We start from the raw sequence: 19,287 nt of genomic DNA on the forward strand, positions 1-19,287 counted from the left end.
ATCTGGTCCTAGCAATTAGCTTCATCTTTGCATTGTACCAATAGATAATGTCCTTTATACTAGTTATTCTAGATTTTGCAGGTATTATTTCTTAGGCTTGGGAATTTTGTTTGAGTAATTAGAAAAGTGTTTTTAAACTAACTCATTATTGTCTTAGTATTGCTCTTAGATGAAATCTAAGGACATGTAATTTTTCAGCATATTAGGACTTGTATTTAATTTAAAAGCAAAGCACTGGACAGTAATTATCACTCTTGACTCTTAAGACTTGTGAGTGTTTAATGGCACTTGCAAAGTACAATTAGGGATTGATAAACGAATACATCTGTTTGTAAACTTTTATAGAATGCTGTAAAGGGAGTGTTTTGAGTGTGATTTTTCTGTGTCTAGTACTACTCTTCATTTCTTTGTCAGTCAGAGGAGCTTAGCAGATGTAATGCAAATAATCATACACTGATTCTGGCCTGGAGGAATGCAACGGTTCTTCATTCTTTATGCTGACCTTTTCTTGCTTTCTCTCCATGGGTGGTAACTTAGTTGGTTAAGGGCAATCTGTGGGTTACTGTGGGTGCTGGATACCTGGGCTGACAGGTGTAGTGAGTAGTTTACACGTGTGCTGTGCTGTAGAAATGTGTTCTGCAATTTAGTGTTCCACTGAAATACTTCAAACCATGAGCAGCTTGCTCACTCTTCCCTCCCCCTACAGCAGGCTGGGGAGGAGAAATGGAGGCACGAAAGGTAAAGACTCCGTGTTGAGATAAGAATTTACTGGAAACAGCCATGAGATAAAGGCATGGAACAGTAACAGCAGCAATACAAATGACAGAGGGCACAAGAAAGATGCACAAGTGATTGCTCATCCCAGGAAACTGCTGACTGTACTTGACTTCCCTCCACCATACTGTGTGACCCAGAAGGGATGGACTCTCCCATCCCTGGCAATGGCCTAGAATAACCTCTGTGTCACAGCAGTGCCCCCTTCCTGACTACTGTAAAAATTAACCCTGTCCTGACGGAGACCAACTTTGAGCTGGATCTAGGTGCCAGCTGGAAGGTCAGAATTCTAGAGCATCCAGTGGCTACTGGAGAAGTAGTGATCTGCAAACAAAATTTTGGCATTCTATTCTAAGAGCAGAGGTGATGAAGGACAAGCTCTTCATCTAAGTATATGATTTTTTAATCCCTTTTTTTTCTTTGAACTATTGAACATAAAAAGGTGTTTTCTGTTGTAGATTGTTTGTTTCCCTCCTGTGTAATTTCAGTGAATTACATCTATATTTTGACTGCTGCTAGATATATTGAAAATAAAATTTATATAATATTGTCTTTGTCTAAAAATGCAAGTGTAACAGTTGTAACAAATGTAAGCTTTTTTGAAAGGTGAGGGAAGGCCACTTACATATGTTCAATTCTACATCATAGTCCTTTTATAGATAATTGGTATAGGAAAACAGTTCTGAAAGACAAAATGGCTTTTAAAGGTTGATGAAAGTTGAGAAGCAGATCCTGTATGTTTTGTGGTGAGCAGTAAATTTTTCAGTTTAAGTTGTTCTAAGTTAATTTTTTTTTCTGTGCGTAGTGATAAGGAGTTCTAACAGTATGCCACTGCAGTTCTGCCTAAAAACTTGGCATTATTTACATACCTGTAGGTAATGAATTTTGCCACCTGTACCGTGAATTTGTGTTGATCTAGGAGAAAAGAACGAATGCAAGATTTGTCAACACATGTAAATAGGAAGCAGATGCAGTTGAGATGTTCAGCAATGGTAATGCCGCCTATTACAGACACTGTGGAATGACTGTTTAATAGACACTTCAGGGATTTTTTGATCCCTTTTAACTGATGTAAGATGCTTATTTTTCTGCTCAGTTATATGCTGAGGGCTCTGTTTTTTTCCTTTTATCTTGTCTGAAAAGACTTTGCTATAGTGGATGACTTACAGTGTGTATGTTCCAAGAAATCCTAAAGAGCTCTTTTACCTTTCCCATCCCCTAAGTGTAGCTGTTGGTTTTCTTTGCCATGATGTAGTTGTTTTGGTTTATTTACTTTCCAAATAACAATGTTTTTCCTTTTGTTGTTTACTGAGAATAACAAGGTAAATTACTATTAATTTTAATTCTTATGCACACCCTAAGGTAAACTTACCTTTAATGGTGATAAAAATTTGGGAAGTAGCTTTGTATCAAGTACTGAATATAAGGTATAAATAGGGCCTTTAATACATCAGTCAGTAATTACTGAATTTTTAAACTGTCAGACTTTGTCACCCTGTACCCCTGTCTGAAATGAGGGCTGCAGAAGTAGCATCTTGTGGGATGCAGAGATAGTACCTTGTGTTAGACCAGTAAACTGATTCATTATATGTGTTGGTTTAATAAAAGATGCAGTCTCAACCTACAAACTCTATGGCTTTTTTAGAGTAGGATGAATGTAGGAGTGCATGCAAGGCCAAGGGTGTGGCTTCTTCATCTTAGGCAGTTTCAGGACTCTGCAGAAGTGTGCAGTGCTAGGAGGAGACAAGTTTTCTTCATGTTCATGCTCGTCTTCTCTTGTGGCTGTCCTTGATCTCTGTCCTGCTGAAGGAAAACTGCTGTGGGCACATGCTTTGCCTTTGGTACCACTGTGTTCAGGGTGTAGCTAAGTGACTTGTGACTTCATGTCAAAAGCCTTAATTCTGCATAGTGGTGTGCTATTTTATATGTTGTCTGTGCATTTAATCTAGAGGGAATATTCTGTGTGCTCTAACATTCTTAGTCTCGTGCATAGCTATGTTTTTCAAGGACTTAAAAAAAGCTGTGTGACTATTAATGCCCTTTTAAAAGTGTTCAGAAAAATTTTTAGTCTCTTAGAAATTGTTTTCATATGAAAGTTGAAAATCTAAACTGTGGTGTTTTCATTGAAAGATAATTACTGGGAATGTAGTTCTTTACCTTGAGATTCCTTGTGGAGGAGAAATAATGTAAATTCTGTGTGTGATTGGTTTGGAGCTCTTGCCTTACATAGAAAGTGGCTAACCTGGCAGCTGTTCTAATCTGTTACCCTAAGGAATGGGGCAGTGGGAAGCATGTCCTTGCTACTGACTGATGTCAGCATGCTTTCCTCTGCCTGGGAGAGGATGTTACTTTTCTATTACTCTATAACTGGACTTCTTCTCTGCACTGCCTACTCCACCCAAGGAGCGTTTCCTTCCACAAGGTCAGGGAATTGAATTGCTCATGTTCCAGCAGTAGCAAGAATATTTCATTCCTTTCCAAATGTTTGCTGTTTGTATAAGAGGTGGGAATTTATCTGACTGACATTCTAGTATGAATTTGGGAACAGTGATGTAGTTGAAACCTGCATGCATAACTAGATATTAATAAAGAGAATGGAAACAAAATGGCTGGAGAGCACTACAAAAGCCAAGGTGCTTTTATTCACCCTGAATATTCATTGTTAACTATCTACAGCCACAGTAGTGCTTTATAGGCAGTCTGAGTTACCAGCATTTTTCCATGTGCGTTATGTTGTCAATGTAAACTCAGTGACAGCATCTGATTTACTTATCTGTATACACAGTACTGATCACAAACCTTTTCTGTTACAGTAGGTAAGGATAAAACACTAACCTTTTCCAAAGACAAGTGTCCCATCTTAAAAAGTGGATAAAAATATGTAATTTTATTAAGTCAGAGGAGCTAAATATACTGTATGTGGTCTTACGGTTTGTACAGATTACTTTATCCTCTCTTTATTACTGTATGGGTCTGGCCCACCATGCAGATGGATATTAAAAGAACCTGGAATGTGTAAACTGTTCCTTATCAGAAAGCAGATACCCTGGGTGCCATATCCCTGAATAATATGATATTTCCCCGCTGTCTCTCTTAAGTCTCAGAGAAAACGTTGAGAAATATACGGGAGTAAATCTAATGCTTTCATTTTGAAAGTGGACATTGCTATTGGGGACAGTGGCAACCACTCCACTCTGATGTAGGAACAGTAATATGGGTTTTCAGGCTGCTCTTTAAAACACTTAATTACTATTCAGCACCTTGCAGATGAAGACTAAACCACACTGTAAAGTTTCTGTTATAGGTTTGGAATCACACACACTAGCCCACATAAAAGTAGCAGTGCAATGTGACCCATTGTTTTATTTTCTTATTTATGCACACACATTTCAGATGGAGTATCTGTGTCTTTAAGACTGATTTTGAAAAACTTTTTCTCATCAAATTAGGCTCTGTGCTTAACTGTTTTCCTAATGTATATTGCATGTCAGATACAGCCAGTGCTGTCTGTCCTGTACTAAGTATCCATAGTAAGCATAAAAGTAAAAAGCACACATTTGTATTTCATTGTGGTTCACTGTTACTTGGCCTCCTGATGCCAAGACCCTAGAAATTCTGTACAGTAAAACAGAGTGAGTGGGTCATTTTTCTTGTAGAATGCAACTGCTGGGCTGATTTAGGTTTATTTGCATATTAACTTTTCAAATACCTTGATTAGCAGGGGTAAATGGCTGTTTATAACAGCTATGTAGGTTAGCCATTTTCCATTTCAAAATGAGATTTGCAAATTATTTTCCTCCAAACTCAGAGTGTGAGTTGCTTTTTTAGAGAATCAGGTTTTAGACTATGTGTGAGTAATGCTGTTGTTATGTTCAAGATTCAAATATCATAAATCTTACTAAGTGGAATGTCTTAATGAAAAGAGAATGATATTGTCAGAAGAGTAGTCAGAAATTGCTGAGCTCTGAAAACCAGAGCACAAGAGTCAATAAGAGCACATCTCAAACACGTGGTCATAGCAAGGGAAAAGAATGTTGTTTTGCTGCTCACTGGATTCTGTTCTCAGGGGTCTTGTACGCCAGTCTGGACACTGAACAAATCTGTCCTGAGCAGCTGTAGTACTTGCCTGGGTTGCTGGAAGAATAAGAAGTAAGGGTGCAGACAGCAGACACCTCTTGGTCCTGATTTGCCTCAGTTTAGGCAAAATTGATGTGTGTGATAGATTGGTTATATGGCTGCTTTTAGTGTTCGGCTTGTTTGGAATCCATTGCTCTTTGAAATTACTGTTTGGTACTAATGACTTTCTGAATAAAACACCAGGCACATTTTGTTTTTTCAAGTCCCTGCAGCTTGTGACCTTATTTCTTTGCGGTCTGCTTTGATACATTTTTGTATGGGTTCAACTTCTCTGTAGAAAATGCTAGGAAAGCCTTCCTGAGCCTGTAGAGTCCTCTTTCATGACCACTGTCTTTAAAGAGAAAGGAGTGTAAAGACTTATGGTGGATTGCAATATGATCAAGAAACAAAGATCTTCTTTCTGTATTTAATGCTCTAGACCTACCACTTTGAGACTTCTAGAATCTCTGTTCCTGCTATTTTATCTAGAGAGGATTGTGAAGCTTTTGGGAGCTTTTTGAAGCTGTTCAGTCCTGAGAACTTTTGGTGATTATCATGGTGCTGGCCATGCAGAGTCTGACACTGTAACAGACCACAATAAACAGAGCTTTTCAGTTGTCCCTGAGAGCAATGTGTAGCCAATATAGGCATACAGTCCAAAAAACTATCTTCCTGACACTCGCATCTCTGGCCCCAAACAAAATTGCTTGCAGTGTTACTGATGCAAGACAACTTTCAACTTGTGTTTCTCCCCATGGTGGAAAAAAGGGCCATGATCATCAAGTCAAGGATTTTCAGAGAAAGCTACAACTTTTTGGGAAGTCATGATGGCATACTAAGGTTTTTTTCCCCCACTTGTTCTTTTGGTGCTTTTAACCATACTAGGTTGGGTGGTGTGAAGCGTTAGTGTGGTAAACTACCTTGCACAAAGGCAAGGATCTCAGCTGCTCTGGAAGGCTACAAAACAAACTCATTCAGCTTGTTTTGTAGAAAGGTAAGAAAAATTTGACAAGTGCTTTCAGTTTTTACTGAGATCTAAACATTCAGCCTCTTAAGTCTATTTTCATTGGTTTCTAATACAATTAAGGAATGAGTTGTAGATTTTCCAGGAATGGAGCAAATTTGCCAATATATTCTGAAACCTAACCCTGAATATAAGGGATTTGACACTTTACAGTGATGTGTGTTTCAAACGTTGATTGTTTCAATAGCAACCTAATCCATAGATAATACTATGTTCTTACAAGTTCTCCTTAGCTCTTGAAATCTTGTGTAGTCCAATTTCGGGGTGTTTCTTGTGAGGTGGTGTTACTACAGTTATCTCAGCTTTGTTAGCACCAGCCCTCTAATTCCTCTTCTGCAAGACAGGTTCTGTACACATAATGTATGATGTCTGGTGCAATGGTTGGGTATAATGGGCCTCATTTAGAAATGAGTGATCCTTCTTTAAAACAAACTGTGCAAAGAAGCTTGCAGCTTGGGGTAATATGCCTGACTTTCAAGGTTTTATGTTGCTCTTTTACAGTAGAGATGTCTTGTGGGGGGGCAAGGAGAAGACCTCATCTTGATTCAAGATGCCAGTTATCTGAGGGGGGCTAACAGTAACCTCTTAAAACAGAATTCTTGTACATTGACGTCTTTTGCTGAAATTCTTTGGTACTGGTCAGCGGGATTATCTTGTAAATCAAAAATTCTGGACCATATTGAATTAATTCCTAGAACCATGCCTTTGGGCTGTGATTGGTTTGGAGTTTCTTCTGCCCCAGGAAATGATTTAGGCTTTTCTTTGGTTCCTTTGATAGGGCCAGATGTGTAAAGATGATTAGATGCTTGTGTGCTGGTTGTATGAATGCCTATGTAGGTACTTGTATCTCATTTCTGTTTGTTGGTGTTGTAGGTTTGATCATCACCAGAAAAAGTGAAGAGAAACTTGGTTGTGGTACGATCCTTGCTGAGGAGACTTGGGTTTTCTCTGAACCTGCCCAGGCTACATGTAATGATTTGTTTAAGCTCACTGATGCTGGTTGCAGGATGTTCTCTGTACTCCTGCCATCCTCCTTATTACAAAAGTGCTCTGGCTTTTTGGTCCACTGTGGAGTCTCCCATATACCTTGGATCCTAAAGATTTAGATAGACTATTTTGATCCATGGCAGCCTGCTTCCTGTATTTTATACCTATGAAGGCAGAATAACATGAGAACAAGCTTACTTTGGCAGCTAACTGGAAGAACACTGGGGTACAGGTTCATGTGACTTGACTTTGATTTGCCTTATCAGAAATGCAGCAATAAATTATTGGCAGAAGTGGGCTCAAGCTCTTAATATGAGCAAATACGTGATTAACTAATTTTCTTCCCAGAATCTTTATCCAAGGCAAAGTAAAAATGCATGGATTCAAACTCCTGATTATATTGTCCAGCTAAGAGTATTCAAGCAGAAAATGATTGAAGATGATCTTTCTCCACCTAGAGGGACTCTTGACATAATAAGGTTTGCTACCAGGCCATACATGTGGACCCCCATAGACACTCTCAAACTGGGCTTGTATAGCCTCTCTATTTTTTACTTTGTCCTTGTACATTTTACATGTAGCAGTACCTGTAGTTCTTCAGAGCTCTGTGCATTTTGATGCATCTCTTTTCCAGAATTTACTTCTGTTGCTCTTCAGGTTAGAACTGCCCTCTTGGCTGTTGAAAGCCATTTGCTAATGACAATCGACACCACCAGCATGAAAAACATTAGAGAAGAGTCCTTCTAATTATGCAGTATGAGGCCATGTAATTTACTGACTGGGGACATGTTGCTTCTTTTTTCTTCAAATGTTTAAGATTTCAATTGTGGCTGTCTGTGCAGATCATGTATGAAGCTGCAGCATATTGGGAGGTGCTTGGATCTGTTTATTTGATAAATAAACTGAGATACTGCTATGCCAAGAGACAAGTTTTATTTATAATAACAATCAAACCAACAAAGAATAGTATGGTCAGAAGCAGCTTGTTCTAAGTGATAGTAGCAGTAGGTAAGTTAGTCTCTTCTTTCAATGCTAAAGTTTTGGAGCTGGGTTATAACTGGGTTTTTTTTGTATAATGATGTTCAAGTAATACTGCAGAAACATCTGTCATCCGAGTTTACAAGTAGATAAAATCAATCTCAGTATAACTAATATCTTCCTCAAATTTTTATCTGTTGCTAGTGACTAGAAAAGCATGCTTCTGGACAGTATCTCAGTGCTATAGGTAAATGTTTTTCCTTAATTATACCTGGAATTGCTGGACATGGAAATGCTTTTTGCCGTAGATCTGCTTATGATGTCTTTTAAAGTCTTGTAAATGAAAGCACTGCAAAACAACAGAATCCTGGGAATGTCAGGTAGTACCTGTAGTGTGAAAATAAAAGCAGTGCAGCTGCAATTCTGTGCATGTAGTGTGAGTGTGGTTACCTGGCTGATTCAAAAGTTTGTAGCATTCAATTAGTTTCTTGTAGGTTTTGTTGATCAGAAACATAATTCATAATTAGAAACATAATAATGTTCAACATAATTTCGTGATGTACTTCTACAAAGAGCTGTGAAATTTCATGGAGTGTGTATCTGTTGCCTGACTAACTCCTGGTAACTATCTTCAGGACTTGTAATGAAGTTATGGTGGGAGAGCTTTTCTCAGTCTAAGTTAAATATGAGACTCTGTACTTTCCCCGTCTTTTCTATGTGAAGTACAGGCTCAGCAGGTAAAAACAGCTCCCCAGCTGCCTGATCAACGTGCCACTGACAAGACTTTGTGAAAGTAAATCTGGAAATAAGTTAGAAACTTGTAGAGACAAATCCAGTCAAACTCCTAAGTGAAATGGCTTTTAAGATAAATGTAAACTAGAATTTATGGCTCTTTTGCATAAAAAGTTTGTGAAGAGATTTATTCTTTATCTTATTGAAGTTTGTTTCAAAACAGATTAAGCATTAATTATGTTTGATTTTATAAATTTTCACTCCTTTCTTGTAGCAAGTAGAACTTGTATTGAAAAAGTATTGGATAAAGAACGAATGTGCACTTATGGAGGGAGAAACTTCTTCCAACTTTTCAGGCTATGTGTACTAACACATTGGAGCTTCTATAATTATCAATGGAGCAAGAAATCCCAGTTCTAGACTACGGGCGGATTAATGTATTCAAGATCTTTGTAATATTAAGTGATTGGGAATGTCAATTCACATGTCAGCATTCTCTAACTGATTGCTGATTGTCATTCTCTTTCCCAAACTGTGTATTTTTCTTGAAAATTCGAAATGCAACTTCATTAACTTTGGCTCGATGCTCCTAAAGAGAAAATTCTGGCATTGTTCTTTGTGTGCTGAATCAGGAACACAGTCAGGAGATCTGTTCTTTCTTTTTTTCTCCTTTTCTTTCTTTCTTTTCTAAGTGAGCTGTAGACCACAGCATATTCAAAAAATGTCAGTTATGTGAAGAGAAATTACTGCTGAGTTCCCTGATTAAAAAAGAACCCCAAACCCAATCTTGGTTTGACCATATGTAATCAGAGTCACCAAAAGGTAAAATACTTGATTCAGACTTGGATATACTTTAAATGGGATAGTACAAAAAAAGCTGGTAGTCTGTCAGAAGCTGTTAATGCTCCAGCAGTTTTCCTTGAGTTCTGTCCTGTGTAGAGGAATGACAGCAGCTTCTACTTCTTATGTCCAGAGTATAAAGTGTTTAATAGTTTTTAAGTAAATAATTTTACTATCTCTGCTTCATCTTGTCCTTTTCAAGAAGGGCTTATATGGTGATTACTGGGCAGGGGTTTGATCATTATCACTGCTTACTCTATTGTGGTCTTCAGTTAAAGCCAAGGGCTCTAGTTGGTAGCCATCTGCTGCTGCTCCTGGGCTTGACCTAGGTGTGGAAACATTGCCTTGAGACAGAAAAGTGTCCTGTTAGCTTTCCAGGGGAGCAGTTGCAACTTCAGAGAGGGATCTCTGGAGTTTTTTCACTCTGATTAAAGAAGATAGGTTTTATTATATACATATTAGGCTACTTTTCCCTTAATTTTTTTTCCTTTTGAGGTCTTTTTAGAAACTTTCAGGCGTGAGACAGGCTCATCCTGTATCTGTACTATTCAGACTATTCTGATTATCACGGTTCATGCTTAAAAAGACCTGAGAAGGTTTCATTGTTTCATAGCATCCAGTAGGACAAAGAGTTGTGAGGAATAAAGCTACAGTCTGCAGAATCAGATGTTCATTTGGATTCTTTGTAAGTATCCACATAATTTTGGAGTCAAATGAATTTTTTTTTCCTACGTTAATGTTAGACATAAAGTAGAACTTCTAGGGGAGGCATTGACATAGGTGCTTCACCGTTTGTGACCAGGGAAGGGATACAGTAATAGATTGTGTTTTACTAGTGTAAGGCAGCATTTCCAATGTAATACTCTATGGCTTTACTTTATGCCAGGTCTTCTAATTTCTGGCATCAGCTGCTAGTGAGTTTAAAGATGGAATTGTGGGCACTGAGAAGTGCACGGACTTTGACAAAGATTTTTTTTTTTTTATTCTTCTGAGCTCAGTGCTTTGCATTATTACTTGATTAGCAGAAGCACTCAAGCTGGCATCCCTACTCATCCAGATCCTATAGATGAGCTGTATAAGGCTTTCTTTCTCTGTCTTAAACTGGTTTGGGTACTTTTCTCCCCTTCTAACCCAACTAAAAAGTCTTTTTGCTTTCATGGATTGTGGAAAAACATTGGAGATTTAATTGCTAAGAAGTCAATAATTAGGCTGATATTGTGTTAATGTTTTCTGTTTAAAATTACTTGAAAGTCACATAACTGTTGCTCTGTAAAGGTCAAGTTATTTGAAAATATTGGACAACTGCATGAGTTGAAGCCTAATAAAAACATTTTCATTGAGAAGGCAATGAGGAAACAAACATTAAATACTCTGTTACCTGTTTCTTATTGTTTTAAATAAAATTTTAACACATACATGAAAAACTTTAAGAATTACTTAAAATTTCTTCTGTCTTAGTTTTTTCTGGTGTCTTAGCATCCTTGAAATCAAGAAAGCAATGAAAGGGAACTGTGGGTTTGTTACTAACCCTAGCTGGATATCCCATACCCTCAATCTTAAGTGTATTCAGCTGTGTTAGTAAGCTTCAGCATGAATAATTCTTAACTTTTTTTCCTTGTTACCAAGACTTGAATAAAACTATCTCATACATTGATTTGTACTCTTTCTATTGAAGAAAAGCATCTCAAACAGTGAAATCACAAACAATGTTGAAGGGGGCTCTTGGCTAGAGGCAAGGCACGTGGGGTGGTCAATCCCCCCACTTATACATAAAAAGAAAATGTACTACTTGTGTGTCTTGTGTGAGGGTTGTTTGATCATACTAGTATGTAGCTGCTACACTTCTCTGGTTGTTGATATTGCTGTGACAACCTGGCACTTCATAAGGAGAGTTAAAGAATTTGGAAGGTTGCTGATACACTTAGCAGGTTTAGAAAAGAAGCCATAAGCTGTGTTCATGCTGATTTGGGTTTTATAGCTAATTTTCTACAAGCCATTTTGGTAATTCTTCCTGGCTAAAGGAATATATGTGTGCTAGAAATAAGAGTGCATATCTCTTCAGTGTGATCAGCTTCTATCCACATTTTTTGTGCTTGTTCCCTGCCCCTAACAGCTCTAACTTTCCAAGTATTATTCCCAAGATAATTTCAGAAGTGTATGTTAGCTACTGGATACTGTTCCCCCAAGAGCAAAAGTGCTGCCTGTTAACGATTAAAGATCTTAGAATTTCTGTAAAAAATCCAGAGAAAAATTTTATGTGTGGTGTGCTTTTGCTCTGATGACAAGTTAAGTTTCTTTGGTTATGCTTTGTGTGGTACTGTTTCAGTACCTGCTTCTTCAGGGGCAAATAAGAGAATTCTTCTGCTATAGAGTAAGGCAGTTATTTAATAGATACTCAAATCTCTGAAGATTTGTTTGCAGGAGTTTTAACTGAATATTCTTTTTCCTTCATTTGGATAACATAAATATCCAGGAATTAATAAGAAAACTGCTTACAGGTTTTTTGCACTGGACAGTATAATTGCTGTAGTTTTAGAGAGTACGGCTGGATAGGAAGGCTAGGACTTCTAAAGATGCTGCAGTGGTCTTGTTCATTCTGCACTGTGAAAATGCAAATCAGGAGTTTTTTATAATGTAAAAGCTGAGCTGTCCTTGAATGCCAGTTAAAAAAAAAAGAAATGCTTCATTCTGAGCATACTGTGTTGTTGGTGTTCTGTGCCAGATTGTTCTTCAGTGATGGTATGACTTTCAGATCAGACCAGTTGGAATATTAAGTCTGTGTGAACTAATGCAGCTGGAGCAACAGGTCAAAAGTAAATCCTTCTGGAAAATTATCCAGAAGGTGATGGCTGCAGGCAGGGTTAATGCAAATAGCTTATATTCAAATACAGTCTTACAGCCTCAAGTGGGCTGATTTTTCCTGTGTGTGTAAGAATTCTGGGTCATTGCTCTTTAAAGGATGTAGAGTTCTTCACACCTGAGCTGTTCTTTCTAATTGGATCTGAGAATACTTGCCATTATTATTAAGAATGCTATCTAGTACATGCTAACACAACAAACTTTTGTTATAGAATGGCATGTTCTCACCTCTTCTGTGAAGAAAGAAATGGACTGATAAAAACTCTGATACCTGGAAGCCTGGAACAAATGCTGGGTTTTTTTCATCCTTTGGGTGAAGCCATCCTACAGAAATGTGAATAGCCTGAATGGTGCCAGGAGATGAAATGAAAATGGGAGATGGTGAGAGGACTGCCTAGGAGACAGGCAGAGAGAGCTGAGCTGTGTCATGGGAGATGGAAGAATATTCTGACTGGCAGTGCAAAGGGGAAGGCTATTGGTGATGTGGTGACTGGGAGTGGCATGTTGAATTTTTGTGCATTTTGGAGTTTAAGTTCTAATTGATCTATTGATCATGTGTAAGTGTATGTAGCACCTTAGCAGGGACAAGGTAGAACACAGCACTGTGGAAAAATTGAACTGTGGCACAGTGATGTGTAGACACCTCAAATGCAAAGTGAGTGTTTTGTGCTGGAGTGCTATGTGAGCACCTTAAAGACACTCCATTCCCCAAACAACCTGTTTAATAGCCACCTGTGGTTGCTGCATGATTGGCAAGTTGGCATATCTAGATCATGTTTCTGACAGTGACTGGTAGCACATGCTCTGAGGAGAAGGTACAAGGAATGGAGTAGTACCCTTTTTCCCAGTAATGAGAGATTCAGGGAATTCAGAATAGTTCAAATGGAACATATTTCATATTTAACGGGAGCAGACAGATTTTGGGTTTTTTTGTATTACATCTCTGCAACATCCTTTGACAACAATTTGTGATATATGATTTGCTATATACAAATGTGTACAGATATAGCTATTTTACTTCATTTGTTGCTTGAACATCTGCTCTGTCAGGAGGAAATAACTATGCTGGAATATGTATACTGATATTGCATGGTCTCTGTGTGTGACAGAGCCTTAAAATATGTAAACTAATAATTGTATAGCCGATTTCTAATTCATTATCCAATTGCTTTAGACACATAATATCTATATATAGTGGTGCTGCAAGTACAGAAAATAAATGGGGGCATGCAGAAAGTGGAAGAAAAGGAATCCTAGAACTAAATGTCAGTGAATGTGGGGAATGATTTTTTGCAATTAGAGGGCAGTATTATGCTTTTCATTTCATTGAGCGAGATGATCTACATGCTGGGATAGTGTTGTCTTGTATAATTAGGTCCAGACCTTTATGAGCTTGTGGATGATTTTGTCAAAATCTTATTTGACCTTTTTTCTTTCTCAATAAATTATGTCTTGTTTCTGTTCATGACTTGTAAGAAAGGTATTATTTACCCAGATAATTTACTTTCTTGGCATTCATTTCTCCCTGATAGTTTGTAGCCCTTTATGCAGTGTTCTGGGTGCTGTAACAATAAGCTAATAACGACCAGTTCTTTGTTCAGCTTAAATGAGAGAAATTTCTGTCTGTGGTCCGTCTGTTTATTTGCTACATAACTCTCTTAAAGTAGTTTGTGTTTACATAGGGTTTGTAAGGAATGATTAGTTCCCTTTTCATTTAGCAGGAGTAATCTGACTAATTTTGTTATTAACTGCCTTAAAGGTATTAGGTAGAAACTTTTCAGGCGATTGCTTTGGCTGAGTGTTGCCCTGTTGCTGAACATGCTGCTTGAGCAGTTGCTACCTCTAGATGCTTGTTTCACAGTACTCAAACGAGCTTCTGTATGGCAGTGTGATGAAGGAGATGGAGGATTGATGTAGTTAAATATCACTATGCAAAGATAGTTATGTTTTAGTCTTTCGGTTCAAGTGATGGTACAGCTGCTTATGCTGGCAGAATTTGAAGTCTGAGACCATGAGGGTTAGCTCCCTAGGCACCTGTAGGGAGACACAGAGCAGAGGAATGTCTAGAGGTTTCAGTTTTGACCTCTGAGCTAAATAACTTAGGGATAATCCTAGCCAGTGTAACGTGTTTCTAGAAATACTGAGATGACTGTGTGATTCCTGGTCATACTTTCCAAACATTTGGGACTTTGTCAACGTCTGAACTTTTCTTAGATGTTGTTTGTCCTGTGATCAAAATGTAGCTGTAGATTACAGAGTAATAAATGTCCCAGAAAGAGGACATGGGGGAAAATGGACTTTGTAATTACAGGACGTGATTTTACAATCATGTACAATACATTTTAAAATACATTTTGTTTTCAATATTCAGCACAGTCAGGAAATAGAAGTAGGAAGTGAACTTTTCAATGATCTCAAAGGAAAATTAACTTGCATGAATTCAGGAGCCTGCTACTGAAGTGAATTCAGACACTTGCTACTGAAGTGTCTTTGTTCCCAGTCAGTAACAGAGCCATAAAACTCACAAAAGCATAGCCCCTTTTTAGTACTCCTGAAAACTTTGGCTGTCTCATATGTCAGTGTTGCTAACCAGATGATTGTAAAATATCACTGTATTATGATGTGAGTGAAGGGCTAGTGGGAGAAAGGGACCCCTCGTCTTTGGTAGGGCTCAAAAAAATGACAGGCAAATACAGGGTATCATGTCAGATATGGAAAATTATGTGGAAGTTTCACAGATTTCTCCTGAATTGTGTGGATGATTTCATGAAAACATCTAATCTTGTCTGTTACAAGGATTTGGTATGTGCATATGTGAACTTTTTGCCATATGGATTATTTGCTAACTCACCAAATCTGCCTCAGTTCTGTCTGCTTAAATCAGTCAAAATGGGCTTTTCTTTGTAGTGTGCCAATGAAAGGTTTTCATGTGAAGCTTCAAGTGGTCACTGCAATGCAATGAAGTGATAGCCTTTCTTACTTGCAGTCTGAAGAAGGGGGGTGTTGTTTTCCTTCCAGCAGTCACTAGTGGAAGCAGGTTGTCTTGAATGTGCCTCAGTTTAAACATTGCCCCCAAGCTGGCCAGCCAGGAGAGTGCTGTGCTGACAGAGCTGCTGATTGTCCCCTGATTCAAGGAAGGGATAACCCATTATTGCTGCTGTCTGCAGCCTGCTTGTCTTTCTCCCTCCAGCTTGTATGTGGATCAACACGGAGATGAAGCATAGAAAGGGAATGATCCTTCAGCAGAGTGGGAGCAGGGGTCTTGGCAGGGGGAGCTGCCTTCCCAGTAGCATTATGTGGGCAAGCATCTACATACACTGAGGTTTTGAGACTTCTCATGGCTGATGAGTTCCAAGAGATACAAGGCCATGAAAAAAAGCATGGGTTTCTGTTTGCGTAAGTTTAAATGAGCCCTTACTAAAGGTTCAGTGCATAGACTCCGACCTGTTTCACTTCAAGTGTCAGGTATGTTTGAACTTTAAGTGAAACATTAGCTAATGCATGTCTGGATTTTTTTTCCTTCAAGTCTCCAAATACTTTCTGGGATGTGACTCTTTACTGAGGTTTTTCATAAGTAGATTTTGAGAACTTTTGTCTGTGGCACTTGTATTTTCTTAAAGTAAGTAGCAAGGCTGGATTCAGTCCATTGTGTGAAAAGAAGAATGTGTCTGCATTCCCTGGAGCCAGCTGCCCTCCTGCAGCAGAACTTAAACTTTATTAAGGGATGTGCTTATTAAAATGAACTGCTAGCAAATGGAAATGTTCTCATGTCTGCTTTGGAGAGATGAGGAGTGTGTGTCAAGTCTCAAACTGCTCAGTAAAAAGAAGGCACAGTAAGCTTAATTTTTTCCCCTGCCTCCTCTCCTCCTTTTTTATGACCCCTTGTAAATTAAAGAGGGAAGATAAACTGCTGGAAGTTAAACTTGCTCACTTCAAGTGCAAAAGAGCAAGACAACAAGCATCTGCATCCTATATGGGCTGAAATCACTAGGTATATTAGAAATTAAGTTGTGTTTAGGTGAGTACCCTGAAATAGTAGGATCACTTTTTCCTCAACTGCAAAGTCCAGAGGATTTTGTCAGGAGTAACAATTGTTGGGTGAAGCTGATTAGACACAGGTGTCATCTGCTAAGTAAGCACGTAAAGTTAATAAAAATGTCTCAATTTTTTTCATTCCTTATGTGTTTGGAAAAGAGCTTATTATTTGGTACAGTAGAAGGGATAAAGCACACATCTTCATATTTCTGTAGTTTGGGTATTACCTTTTACAAAATCACTACACCTAAAGCAAGCTGCTGGACATTGTCAACTTCTGCTTCATCCCTGTGTGAATGTTTTGGCATAGTGTCCTGTATACAGGATGTGGAACTGTTGGAGCCAGTTTGACTTCAGTCATTGGAGTTTTGAAAATGTATGTGCAAACTCTATGTGCCTTGTAAAGCATGTGTAGATGTGCACAATCTTCCTCCTTTTCTTCTCCTGAAACATGATTAATTTAATTTCTTTGAACTTGAACCCAAAGAAAAAATACTCTGGATCAAGCAGAACATGTAATACTGCCTTTTGTTTTTTGCTATTGCTGTATTACTTTTCCCATGCTGTTAATCTGGAATTGTTTGGAATAGTCTTAGAGCTGACTAGTTACTCTGTGTTTCTTGGTAGTGCATGAACTATATGCAGAATGCATTTTTGATGCCTTACTTTGCATGTTATTCCAGTTTTGAAAAAAACCAAGCACCATTCCGATGCAGATTTCACACACAAATCCTGCTATATAAACCCTTCTGAAATAGAGACACACTTCAGTGGAGAATCTCTAAATGGGATGCTTGAATGGTCTGTGGCCAAGTAAATAAATATTTCCTCAGTTTCAAGAAACATAGCACACAGCTGCTCCTTACTCCTTGTTGTAAAATAACAGGCCATTTGCTGACTGAAGCAAGCTATTGACATTATTGCTAGCAGCTGCTGAACTCTTAGTGTTAACTTAAACAGCTCATAAATGTTAATTATGTTGCAGTTTTGTTGGAGCTCATCTGCATATCCCAGAGGCACTAGCTAGTATGTCATGCTTTTTTCCACATGAATTGATGACATTTCTTAGTGGAGATTCCAAATAACAACTTCCTAAGTAAGTTCAGTAATTTTACTGTAGCAGTCAAAGTTTCGAGGAAATTTCACTTTTAACTACATTTCACTAGTATTAGTATAGTTCCACTTAAATGTGTTTCAGTAGGCACAGAGCTGCTGAGCATGTGGTGGAATTAGTATGAAGTAGAAGGGAATGTACTGGGTGCTTACTGACCTGTTGTTGGGAGATCTGTGACAAAGTTAAATCCAAAGCCAAACTGAACAAAATCTTTTGGGTTTATCCCATGCTTTGGTTTAAAGTCACTTTCATATTGTTATGGTTTTACTGCTATACAAGTGTGAAAAGCTTACTCAAAATGTTTACAGGCTACTGTAAAAGTGTGTGTTATCTGCTTAATAACCACTTTAATGATGTTTCAGGGCCTTTTAACAGTCCCTCCCATTTTTCAGCCAGTGGGGATTTGTTCTTTAAAACAAAGCTCTCAAGCGAATATTTTTTTCCCTTCTGGTCAGATTCTGCTAGTGTTCTTTGTAGAAAACACTGGTAAACTTCCAGAACCTATTTCTGAGACTCACAAAATGATTGTGAATATAGCATGCGTGAAAGCACAGATAATGAAATGAAAACTGCTGTATTATCATCGAAGTTTAACTTTTTGGTTTTAGTCATTGTGACGGTCAGAAAGAGGACAGTGTTATTGCTAGTGCATACTATACAGAGAAGTTAGACTTACAGCATCTAATAGTTGTCCTCTCATCCTTACTTTTTTGTGGTCATCCAGTGGACCTTTTTCTCTCGAGGGCGGTGTTTACCAGAAGTACACTTTGTGCTTGGAGGATATACTGCCTACCAAACTAGTTGGAATTGCAGGTAGTCTGGTCTTCTGGTGTCAGCCTGTGATTGCAGTTTAACCTGGTGACAATGCAGCCATTCCCTTGCAAAGCTGTATGTTCTCTGTTGTGTATTTGGCTGGTGCTTTGATTGCATGCATGTGTGGTTTTTCCTCCTCAGGGTTCTTTCCTGGCTGCTTGTAGAGGAATTTCTGTCCCTGAAGTGTTGTGCAGACAGGGATGAGTATTGCAGACTGATGTTTGATGATCCCTGTATGGTGGGGGATCTCAGCTTGAGCTGGAACCTCTTGGGCTTTTTAAGATAGACCTCATTAATGAAGGATGATATGGGGTGAGAAAGCTCAAAATATGTTGTTTGGTTTTTCTTTTTATGGGGGTGGTGAAAGTATCAAATCAATGCTATTAAGGCTAACATCAGACCTTGCTGAAATCTGTGAGCAAGGGTTTGATCTCACAACATTCAGTTGTCTTATTTCCAGGGACAGAATTAAATATCACTCTTCTTCAGATAGAGGTGAGTGAGAATTGGTTTCTGGATTTGCTCATAAAAGCCAGGAGAAATATTGGATAGTACACAGTCCAGTAGCTTTTGGTTAGAAATGAAACAGGAAACTTTTTGGGAGAGTAGAGAGGGACTCCAGATTATGTGTGTAGTTCAATTATAATTCAATTACTGATGTTTTGGGAAAAACATGATTACAAAAAGAATTCTGGATTTTAAAAACTTTAGAGTTCCCTTATTTCTAAAGAAGTGGTATAGTTCATTAGAGCTAGTATGACCATCCAACTGTTAATTCTGATCATGTCTTTTCAGTATTTTTCAATGGGTTTTTAGTTTTTGTTCATTTTTTCCTTTTAGTTTTCTTCCAAAGGTCTACCTAAAAATTCTACTGTTTCCCTTGATTTCTTCTCCATCAACATGCATGTCTCGTGCAGCAGATGGAGACAGCTTATTGAGATTGGATATGATTTCATGTATGCAGAGTGGCACTTAGAAGAAATAAGAAAGAAGAAAGCACCCAAATTAATTTTCT

At 38.2% G+C, this 19,287-nt stretch overlaps 1 protein-coding gene across 2 annotated transcripts in view; it reads left to right on the top strand.

Moving 5' to 3' along the window:
* CNOT4 (CCR4-NOT transcription complex subunit 4) overlaps positions 1-19,287 on the top strand; it is a 76,610-nt gene that overhangs the window by 13,095 nt on the left and 44,228 nt on the right. The gene's annotated exons all lie outside the window — the stretch shown is intronic.

The sequence above is a fragment of the Passer domesticus genome, chromosome 5, assembly GCF_036417665.1.
Source record: "Passer domesticus isolate bPasDom1 chromosome 5, bPasDom1.hap1, whole genome shotgun sequence".
NCBI lineage: Eukaryota > Metazoa > Chordata > Aves > Passeriformes > Passeridae > Passer > Passer domesticus.